The following is a 12443-nucleotide window of genomic DNA, read 5'->3' as shown; positions in this document are numbered from 1 at the left end:
AACATACAGTCAACTAATATACTAGAAAATCTTTGAGAATGAGATTAACTATCTCTGGGCAATTTCAGCTTTTACTTGAGAAATATTCATTTCTATCAAGTTAGCTGAATCTATTCTTTTCAAAAGGGTACACAAATTTAAACTTCAAAAAATAAGAATTTTAGAAAGAGACACAGATTCTAACCACACTAAATTAAAGGAAAGGGAAAGACTTCTGACATTACAATTTATCTTAGTTTGCAGAAGTGAACATTTGAGGCAGTTGTTTACTGAGTATGGAGAAAATGTGAAATAATTCATGTGAAATAATAAAACTGTGTATCATACTAGTGGTTAAAGAACAGACATGAAAAATGACTATCCACCCTGATGACTGCATCAATTTAACATAAGAAAATGTATTGAGTATTTCCCAAAAGAAAACATTAATTTAAGAATCCCAGATGCAAGTTAAGCAAGTTCACAGTTCTTGTGTAGGAATTATCGCTAATAATTTTTAGTCATTTATCAATTTACCTTCTTGGGGTAGAACCAACACTGAGATTTAATTTATCTACTTGTAAATTCACGAGAGTATGATGTCCACATTAATTTGTACATTAAGATATAGTTTTAATTTTCTTTAGTATTAAAATGTAAAATATAACTAAATTATGCTTAAAACATTTGGCTGAGTGTGTGCAATATTAATTGCATTTAAAGATGGGGAACTCAGAAGTAAATGTCTCCAAGTTCTCCCAGTGCCATGATGACTAAGTCAGGACAGGAATATATTTACTTCCAAAGTCCCTGGCTGTTACAGGACACACTCTAGCAAATCAACTAAGGGAATATGTTTCAGAGTAATGATGGTATTGTATTAATTTTAGCATGTACTTTTAGCTTTATCATAGATTACAAGAATCTATTATGGTTTATTTTTTCATACTTAGTGTTAAGTGGTTAGATAAGTTTGCCAAAATATTTTGCATAAAAACCTATTCCAGATTCCAAATATACATGTTTATAAATATATTATTTCTTCCCCTTTCAAACTCTCTAATGATTCCTAAGCAACTGTTTTACCTGGCAAATAGATTCTCTATTTCAATACACTTAATTCTGTGGTAAGCCAAAAGACTTGGAATAACCAAAACAATACTGAAGAAGATGAAAAAAGTTTGAGAAGCCACAATATTTCCAATAATTCCCATAAAACTTAGTAATAAAATGTGTGGTATTGGCAAAATGATAGACATATAGATCAGTGCAAGATAATGGAGAGTCAAGAAAATAAACTCAAGAACATATAGCTAAAACTGATTTCTTATAAAGACACAAAAGCAAATCAATGGGAGAAGAATAGTCATTTCAACAAATGATGCTGGAACAATTAATTGTAAATCAATATCTAAAAAAAAAAACAAAAAACCTTAGATACAGACCTTACACCTTTCAAAAAATTGTCTCAAAATGCACCTGAGATATAAATGTCAAAGGAAAAACTATAAAATTTCTAGAAGGAAACAAGGGGAAACTCTACATAATCTTGTTGATGAGGTTTTAGATATGACACCAAAAGCATGATACATTAAAAAATTGATAAATTGGACTATATAAGAATGAAAGTTTCTGCTTTATGAAAGAGAATGTTAAGAGAATGAAAAGGCAAGCCACGAACTGGGAGAAGATATATGTAAAACACATATCTGATCTTTATCAGATGGTTAGTTTTATGTGTCAATTCAACTGCCCAGTATTGCTCAGATTAAACATTATATCTGGGAATGTCTGTGAGGGTGTTTTCAGATGAGATTGTCATTTGAATTGGTGGACTCAGTATATTGACCTCCCCAGTGAGGCATCATCCAATCAGATGAGGGCTTGAATAGATCAAAACGTGGAAGGAGAAATTCATCCCTTTTTTTCTGCCTCGGTGTTTGAGATGGGACATCTCATTTCTTCTCTGTCCTTTGGAGTGGGTTTCATACCAGTGGCTCCCCTGGTTCTCAGGCCTTCAAATTCGTATTGAATTACAACCTCCCGGTTTTCCTGGGTATCGAGCTTGAACTTGGCATATTGTAGGAGTCCTCAGTCTCCATAATTGCATGAGACCAATTCCTGATAGTAAATCTCCTTTATATCTATCTATCTACTTATCCATCCATCTATTATCTATCTATCTATCATTATCTCCTATATTCTACAGGTCTATTTCTCTGAAAAACTCTAATACAGGCACCTATTCAAAATACAAAAACAATTCTTAAAATTCCACAATAAGAAATTTAAAATTCTAGTTAAAAATGGGCAAATCAGCTGAAAACAAAATCTCACCAAGATGTCAAAGATATACAGATGACAAAGAAGCATATGAAAAGATGCTCAATATCATTTGTCATTAAATTCCAAATTAAAACAATGAGATACTAGTATAGACCAACTAGAATTGATAACTTCCTTAATCTGACAATATTAGTTTCTGACAAGAATGTGAAGTAACAGAAACTCTCATTCACTGGGAATGCAAAGTTGTTTGCCCACTTTGGAAGACAGTTTGGCAGTTTCTTAGAAGGCTAAATTTTGTCTTAACCTGTGATCCAGCAATCATGCTTGTAGCTATTTATCCAACTGATTTGAAAATGTATGTCCACACAAAAATCTGAAAGTTTATAGCAATTTTAATAATAATTATCACTAGTTGGAATAAACCAAGATGCCCTTCAATAGGTGAATAAATTAAAAAAACAAACAAAAAACAACAACAAAAACCAAACAGGAGTACATATGTATAGTGCAGTATTACTCAGCAATTAAAAAAGGGTTAACTTAATGAGCCCAAACAAGGATATGGGTTAATCTTAAATGTTCACTGCTTAGTGAAAGAAATCAGTCTGAAAGGCTGAATACTGTATGATTCCATTTATATGACATTATGGAAAAATTAAAAACTGCTGAGATAGTAAACACATCAGTGGTTGCCAGGAGTTGGAAGGAATATATTGAATAGGTAAAGCAAAGAGGAATTCTATTTATAAGACAGTGAAAAGGAATTTTATTTTAAAATATTTTGTATGATATTGTAACTGGATATACATGACCCTAACCCATCTACAGAACTTTAAAGCACAAAGAATGGACTTTAATGTATGTATTTTTTTTTTTTTAATTAAGGAAGTCAGAGGATTCCAGAATGGAATAAAGAATGTGACCAAAAAGAAAAACCTAACTGCCTTATAAATGTATGAAACCATCTCACCAAATAAGGTGAGATAAAAAGGAGCCAACTTAATTAACTTTGGAATTGAGTGGAAAATAAAAAAACCGAAAGCAAAGGGAACTCCACACCAGTACTGCAATCTGGTTGAGAAAGGTTTTTTCCATGGGGGTATGAATTAACAATTCTGAAATGACTATACATCATACTGGATTTAAACAACTAAGTAAATTTATGGTGGAAGGTGGAAGCTAGATTTTCTCACTGTTGGAGTGGACGGTTACAGAAAAGTCAGTGAAAGGGCAAGAGAAGGACTAGGAAGTATTCACTTCCCTACATCTAGTGTTGCTTGGTAGCTTAGAGAAAATTAACAGCTAACATGATTTCCATTTTTGTGGTTTTATTCACCTGATTATCAAATGTGCATGAACAAATTCTTGTGTTATAAATACGAGTTTTAACAGAAAACTGTATTCATTTGCAGTAAATTCCCCACCCCACCCTCATTTCCCAGTTGTTTCTTATTGTAGGGTTGCCACCTCCTTCCTGGGAAGGGCCATGGACATTTGCTTTTCTTTCTCATTCACAGCTCCCATCCCCTTTCTCAGAGCAGGAGGAGGAGAAGTTAGATTGACACACAGGCAATTCTTAATCTACTTGAAATGCTGTAAGAAGCTTGGTGCACTCTAGATGTGGCAGATGTTTAAGAATGACTTTGCCCTGTGGATGTTTTTGTGGGTTCTTCAGAGTCTGACCCCTCCAGACCCTTCTGATTGTGTGGGCCTTGCCTCTGCTTCCTCTGCAGCTCATTCCTCAGTAACTCTCTTACTGCTGGGATTCTTTACTATGTCAGACTTCCCTCTTGGGCAGACTCCGTTCTAAAATGAGGTCAGGCTGCCACTACTGCAAGAACTCACTGGGATTCATGCACTTATTAATCACTCCCAGAAGGAAGAACAGTTATTTGGCAGATGCGGCATTTACCCTGCTGCCTTACAGGTAATTTGATCTTTCCCAAGCATGGGTCAGGAAATAGTCCTTCTTGGCCTTCAATTTCAAGAGCACATAGCACATGCTCTGAATTGCTCTGTTGAAGCCTATTCATTATAATTGAATTAGAAATTGCATTCTTTCATTCCTATCTCCTGTTCTTATCCTGGAGAAAGCCACAAAGACTTCTTTTCAAATTAAATCCTCTTTAGCGATTCCCCTCCTTTAAAAAATTTTTCATTTTCTGTCTCGAGAATTCTTGGTTCTTATTGTGTTTATGCTTCAGCTGAAACTGAGAGACAAAGAGTTCCATTCTAACATCATGTTATAGTGATCCACTTCTGCAGTGGAATTGTTAGCATTTTAATCTCTTTTTATGTAAATCTCTCATTCCTAGAAAGAAAAGAAAGTAAAAAACAGACTTATAATTCAATTATTTACTCTTTTTATTTGCTATTTTTCTAATTTCATTCATTACAGATAAATCTTACTTTAATGTCAGTTAAGTTAGACACTGTGAACTCCCATTTGTAACTGATACACAAAATTGTGAAAGGCTCCATTTAAAGACTTAAGCATTCTTTATTGAATGTTTATATGATCTATACAATACATTATAGATAGTACAACTACAGAGTGGAAAAAATACAAAATCCCATAACATTTCTTAAAGGTACTGTGGTAGATTAAATGTCTACATCCTAACCCCAAGAACATCTGAATAATATTATTTAGAAAAAAGCATACTTTGCAGATGTAATTAGATTAAGATCTTGAGGTGAGATTATTCTCCTAAATTCAGTGATAAGAATCCTTATAAAGAAGCACACGAAAGTGAGATAGGGAAAAAGAAAAGAAGGTCACGTTAAAGATGGAGGCAGAATTGGAGTGATGCATCACAAGACCAGAAACTGGAAAAGGCAAAGAAGAAATCTCCTCTAGAGCCTCCAGAGGGAAAGTAGTATGCTAAAACCTGATTTTGGACTTCTAGTCTGCAGAATTGTGAGAGAATATATTTCTGACATGTTAAACAACCCCATTTGTGGTAATTTGTTACAGCAGCCTCAGGAAATTAATATAGGAAATCAGTTAGGTTACATTAAAATACTCTAAAAAAATAACAAAAGTATGGCACAAACATCCTTAATTTTATTTATCATTCATTTAACAATACAGGAAAGGTGATCAAGGGCAGCAAGTAGCTCTTCTCAACAGACTCAGATCCTCCCATCTTTGTCTCCTTTATTCATAAGCTTTGCTATAGTTTGCATTCTTTCAGGAGAGGGGTAAAGAGAGGGCGGAGGAGTCAAATACACTCTGTTAAAAATACATCATTTCTGTTCCCATTCTATAAGAGAGAACTTAGTCACAATGTCACATCTCAGTGCAAGAGAGGCTAAGGAATGTTCTCTATCTTGTGCTTGGCTATAATCCTATAACTATGGATGAAGGAGGAAATGTTTTGATGAAATACTAGCATAATTTGCCAGACTTAGTGTTTGCCAAAATTAGAATTTGCCAAAATTGAAGTCAAGTTAATATTTTCAAATCATTACTATCATCTACAAAATTGTAAGTGTACATAAAATATACAGCTTTATTTGTACTTCATATGATAGTATGTAATTTTCAGAATGTGCACAAGGTACATTGCCTACATCATTTTTCTAAGACAAAATAATTATAATAAAGTGATTTTGCAAGAAATGATTCACACATTTTACTTAGATTTAGAAAAGCACAAATCCAATTAGCAAATTTTCTAATTTAAAGGTGCTATAAGTGTTGAATAGTTGGTCATTTTTTGAACCAAATTGCTTCTTAGAACCAATCATTATTCAGTGTATTATAAGGGAATTGAACACTCAGAATATGTCACCACACTTTTATTAAAACCTTTGAAAGGACAAAAGTTATAGATGCACATTAAATAACTTTAAAATGTATCAGATGAAGATAAGGGAAAAATATAAATGAAATATGGAAAAATCTCTTGTACTCTCAGTAACAAGAAAATCTACTTCCCCTGTGAAAAAAAGAAACAAAAACAAAAAACAGTGACTTCTGTCACACAAATAATAAATACAAAACTCGCTTTTCACCTTCGTAGCTAATTAAATTTCTTGATGTATGCAGTCTGAAGATTCTGTTCAGTTTCTTCTAAAAAAAAAATATACTAAGTTTTAAGAACCTAATAAATGTCTTACTCAAATAGCTAATTTACATGTTTCAATATCAACATACTTTATTTATTTGATGTGAGTAATCATGGAACATTTATTGATATCCACAGGAATGATGTCTTCAGAATCTGAGTTACTTCCTTTTCAACATTTCATAAGTTACAAGGTCACTAAATTTTTTATCTCTACAAATGTCTTCCACTTCCCAGTAAATTTTGGTCTTTCTAGACATCTTCACTATGGATTCAGCATGGCATGCTCATGGAATTCTTGTGAAGTTTCCCAACAATCATTAGTTTGTCTGAAGTTTCCTAGCTCAAATCCCCGATAGTAAAATCCTGGTTGATTCCATTCATGTTTTCATCCAAAGCATGGTATAAGTTATTGGCTGGCCCATAGTTGGCTAACAATGGCAGGTGTCCAACCATGGTCCAGTTGGCTCCAGACAGGGGTCAGAATCATAGTGAAAAACAAGATTGCAAGTTTTGTTATTGGGGCTGTTGGCATAACAAGCATTCTGAGATTCACCAGTGTTCCAGACTCTCTGCTATCTTTATTGCACCATTAATCTTTGAGAATAGGGTTTTTCGACTTTGACACAATTGACATGTATGCCAAATACTTTGCTGTAGGAGTTGCCTTGTGCATTTTAGGAAATTTGCAGGATTCCTGGCCTCTACCCACTAGATACCAGTAGCTTCCCCCACCCCAATGTCTCCTGTCATTGCCAAGTGTCCCCTGGTGGAGCAAATTCACTCTCAGCTGTGAGCTTCTGCTCTAGAATCATCTGGGACCTTTTTCTAAATTCTCTCCATGGCACCAAGATTCTTCAGACTAAAACTCCAAGCTCAGTCACATGATGATTACATAAACCCCAAGCAGAAAGGATTTATTCTGCATGAATTTGTCTCTTGAGGAAATAAAAGGCCTTATCATTATGTTGATTAGCAGATCCTGGGATGATCTTCCTCCCTCCTTACTTCAAGAGAAGAAGCAGTAGATAGAACCATTCGGCAGCTGACGTCTAAGTAAGGTTTTATTAGGTGAAGTGCTGCCAGTCTTCTGTGGGTCATTTTCTTAAGGCTTGTTCCAAATAACCAGAGGACTTGAAGTTTGCAGCTGGGATGACTCAGGCTCTATCATAGCAGCCTGACACCTGTGTTTCCAAGCATGTTGTTGGTCAGATAAACTCTGTCATTGTCTGGTTAACCCCCAGGCTAGAAGAGAAACCTCAAGTCTCTGCTTATGAGCCCACAGCTATCCAGCCATAGTTTCTGGAGTCCACAGGTGGGGTGTCACAGGCTCTCACACAGCAAACATGTGCCCCAGTTCCCCAGGTCATTCAAACTCAGATCCAACTCCCAGAGGTGGTGGTTGGCCGAGGGCATAGCAGAGAGACACTCAAAGGCTGCAGAACTGAGCCAGCAAATGCCTAACCAGAGGGTCTGGAGTTTACTTGGATGCCTGAAACCCTCATACAGCAGCAGCACTTGGGTTCCCCAGGTCATTCAAGTTTAGATCCTACTCTGCCAGGCTCTGATTCACACTGAGGGTGGAAGTCAGGTCTTCACAGGCAGCAGCAGTGACTTGGCAAATCTTCAACTGCAAGATCCTCAGCCAATGACTGGGTGGCTCAAGCTTAACAGAAAAGCCTCAGACCCAAATCCTCCAGTGGATTTGGTGCTGAGCAAGGAGGTAGTGTCTTGGCAAGCCACAACCTCCAGAGGACACTTCCTCAACTGAATCATCTGCAGGATGCATTTGGGATGCTGGAGCCCTTCACAGAGCAGTTCCATGCCTGGCAACCCCAAGTCATTGCTTCTTAGGTCCATCCTTATTAAATTCTTATTGGATATCAGAGCTGCTGTGAGGTCCTGATAGGCAGGGCTAGAAACTCAGCACCTCTTCAGCCTCAATTCTGAAGTTTGCATTTGGGGTGTCTGAGTCTTTGACAGAGAAGCTTCACCCCGCAGCTTCTCAGGGCATTGCAATACAAAACCAGCTCTATCAGATTTGGATTAGAGCTTAGAGCATCAGCAAGCTGTTCATTGTAGATGTCTGGCAAAACATTCCTCTTGGCTGACTATGCCAACAGCATCTGGACCCAGAAGTCCATCTCACCCCTCTTCTTCATCCACACTGTAGGCAGCCCTGTACCAGTGCAGCACTGGGATGCTCCTGCAGTTCATCACACAAAAAGGAGGAAACCTTGGTGGTGATATTGCTGACCACGACCACTCGGAAGTGGCTCAGGGCCTGTTGGATAAATTCATCTTCCTGGATCTCATAAAAGCAGCTAAAGAGCTACTAGAAACCCTGCTGCAGGTAGAGCTCTCACTCTGAGCTTTGCTTTGGACTCACTCCAATAGTTCGACCTTGATGCCAGGGGAGACCTTCTAGCAAAGACTTTTCTCAAGGTAGCTTCTTGTTTCCTCATTCACATGGGGAGTGCCAAGAAGCTCTTTTCTGAAAACCCTACTCAGCCAACAGCATCCTCACATTCTGCTCTGGGCTGGACTCACTCTCCCCAACATCCAGGATATAGTACATGGCCTCAAAGAGCTCCTGGAAACTCAAGTGGATGAAGCTGTAGAACACTGCACAGTTGATATCCTTATGGAAGATGATCACCTTGAGGGAGGAAGAGATATCCATCCCATCAAGCCATGCTTCTGGAAGTCGTGCTCCTCAAATGGGATTTTCTGATTCCCAAGACCATATGCCACCAAAGAGCAAGGGCTGGAAAATTGAGGTCCCTGGCAGACTCAGAGGTAGAGCATGTAAACTGCTGTGGTGTCCTGGATGTCTGTCTCAGAATCCCCCATGCCACTTTCTAATTGCTGCTTGAACCAGGTACAAATGACCCAACATATGGTGGAGACAAATCATAGAGTGAAAAGGGACTTGTTGTTTTTCACGAAATTGAAGGGTTTACCAGACTGCTTAACATTGTGGAAATATGTGTAGAAGTACTTCTTCCTTTCTGTGTCAGAGAAGCCCAGGATCTCCACATTCTTTGGATGCTGGAGCAAGTTATGGAGCTTCTCCAAAGCCATGGCCTGGCAATGATGAGCAAAGACAACCAAGGCAGCAGCTTATTCTGAATCAGACTGTTAACGAGAAGCTCTATGAGCTGTTTTTCCTCCCAGCAGAGGCACCAGGGTCCCTGGCGGTTGTAGAAAGAGGACTTGAGCTCCTCAAAGCCATTTATGATGAAAAGGAGGCACTCAGGAACTCAGACAAGCCCCCAGTAGGGCACGCTGGGCTCTGACCGGCAACTGGAGGTAAGGTCTTGCATGCTTTGCTGTGATGTGCTCTAGTTCATCTCTCTTCAGTTGATGTAGAAAAGACAATCAAACTTGTCTTGGAAGAGCCTCCCATTGGTCCAGTCCAACATCACCTTCTGGACCAGCATGAATTTGTCCATCCCTGCTGCCCACTCCAGGATAGCAGTGTACAATGGCTGCGTGGTGTTCCTTACCTCTCATACCATTATTCAAATTGCTAATTTCTAACTCTAAATAAGGCATTAAATGTTGTTAGAGCAGATAAAGTGACATAGAAGGCAATTCACAATAGTTGGTGTGATGGTTGATTTTATGTATCAACATAGATAGGACCTAGATTCTAATTATTTAATTATTCTAATAATTAAATTAATAAAGTAATAATAATTTTTCTAATTATTTAATCAAACACTAGTCTAGGTATTTCTGTGAAGGTATTTTGTAGATGTTTCTAACATTGACAAGCAGTTCAATAAGTAAAGGAAATTACCTTAAAAAATGTGGATGAGCCTCATCCAATCAGTTGAAGGCCATAATGGCAAAAACAAGTTTTCTAGAAAAATTTTGCTCAGGATTGCAACCCCAGCTCCTGTTAGAGATCCTAGCCGGTCTGCTCTACAGATTTCAGACTTCCTAGTCCCCACAATCACATAAGCCAATTCCTTATAATAAATCTCTTTATATTTAATATATAATAATTTATATATAATAAATCACTTTATATATATCTTTGTATTTCACTAATGTATAATATAGATAAGCCCATACTGCTTCTGTTTCTCTGATAAATTCTGACTTAGGTGTATTTTATGAAAATATACAACTACTCTTCTCTATTGCTTTCATTTTATTTATTGGGTATGTGTAACATAAGTGGAGGACAATACTGTTTTCTTTTAAGCACATTTATCTGTTAAATTTTGTAGAATCTATTCTAGTATATCAAGTATCATTAATCCAAGGAGAAGATCCTACTACCCACAATGTTTAGACAAGGTGTCAATGCCAGTATTAATAAAAAATACATTTTAACATCACATTCCCTGGTGGAGGAAGTAATGCAGTCATATTAAAGCCAATGAAAGCAAGAATAGCAGCTATTTCTACAACTAAAGTTTGTCCAAATTGGGGTCAACGATCAGGATATTTCTATTTGAAATGACCAATAAATAATAATGGTTCTTTTAAAGACTGGGTATGATAGGAGTGAAAAAGAATGTGGGATAAGACATGCAGTCAGAGGAGAAGAGACACAGTGCCTACTTTATATTTTATAAATTTTGATACCAGGAAACTCAAACTCTACAGATTCTGTTTACACACACTTTAAATTGGGACATATTTTTACCCTTATCACACAAGATTATTTTAAGAATGAAGAAAGTGTTAATTTAATAAAATGAAGTTCAAAACTAATATTTATTTGCTATTTATTTCTATAGTATTTTTTTCAATTTCTGGTAAGATCCTGAGGTTAAATCTAATAAAGGTTTTAATAATTCTATTGCTTTTCACTAGTAGCTGGTTCTTTATTCCATGAGTGATCCATGGAGACTGTTGGACTAAAGTAGAGTGGCCAGCAAGCCAGCAAAGGGGTAAGACCCAGCTCTTCTCTCTGTAAGACTGAGCTTATGCCTACACAGGCATTGTAATGATTCTCTCTGACCTACTTTAAACATTTTTATAGTTACATAACCATAAAAGATTAATCCAAGAAAATAGAGTTAAAATAGAAATTTATAGTGATACCATAACTAGCGCTGTCAGTGTAGAATGTATGGTTAGGAATTCTGCCTATGAATGTGTTTCTATCTGTGCTTGAAGATGGAAGTGGTTATATAGCTTATTACCTATGAGAAATAACAATTATAGATAATATTTATTTTAATTGGAGCTGGGGTGATTTAAAATATAGTAGTATCAAAGTCTTAACATTTATAGAAAACTAAAATGATATTGCCAATATTAAGAGAGGCAGAAAAGCGATATGAAAGGACACCAAAATGTTTTCCCTTTCCAGCTATAGGAAAAATTAGATACTTCAAAATTTACTCTGTATAAATAAAATAAGTAAGAATAGTCTAGTTGATGACATGTTAACAAACATTTCCCAAACCTCCATACCTTGAAGCAACAAGAATTTATTTCTTTTCTACATTTTAAATTTGTTCTGGGATCCAAGCTAGTTAGTGTCATACCATGTGGGATATCGCTGGCCATGGTGACAAGAAGATGGACTTTTACAGTAGTATCCAACCCCTGCACCATTAATAAGTATTGGCCAAGAAATAAAACTTTGCTGCTATATGCCACTGAGATTTTGAGGCTGATTATCATCACAGAATAACTCTCTCCTGATTGAAATAGATATTTGTACCTGAAGAAGGTTGTCCATGGGCATGGTTCTTCAGTTTGCACAGAAGATATGAATATTGGAATCTGGAAAATAATGATAAATGTTATACAGCAGCAGAAAAAAGTAAAATTATCCCTGGCAATACACTAAAATACCACGTATCTCGTGAAATTTTAACTCTGGGACAAGAAGTGTGAAAACACTATTAATAGAACACATTTGTTGTTGTTTGTTGTATTTGATAAGGTACTGCCAGAAAAAGAAGAGCTCAGGAAAAACAAAACAAACCAAAAAAAACAATAGAAACCCCAGCTTATCAGAATTAAGAAGAATTAAGAATAGACAGACAAGATAATTGAAGTCCTGTAGGTTCATAAGAAGAAATTATTTTTTACCTTACTGTCTCATTATTCCAGAAAAAAAGAAGAAAA

At 36.4% G+C, this 12443-nt stretch overlaps 1 pseudogene; it reads right to left on the bottom strand.

Annotated features, from left to right (window-relative positions):
• Nucleotides 1–7313: 7313 nt before the first annotated feature.
• LOC118884053 lies at nt 7314–12057 on the bottom strand (annotated as a pseudogene).
• Between the last annotated feature and the right edge of the window lie 386 nt (nt 12058–12443).

This window comes from Balaenoptera musculus, chromosome 18, assembly GCF_009873245.2.
Source record: "Balaenoptera musculus isolate JJ_BM4_2016_0621 chromosome 18, mBalMus1.pri.v3, whole genome shotgun sequence".
NCBI lineage: Eukaryota > Metazoa > Chordata > Mammalia > Artiodactyla > Balaenopteridae > Balaenoptera > Balaenoptera musculus.
The sequence above is the reverse complement of the archived record's forward strand: the minus strand, read 5'-3'. Positions and strand labels throughout refer to the sequence as shown.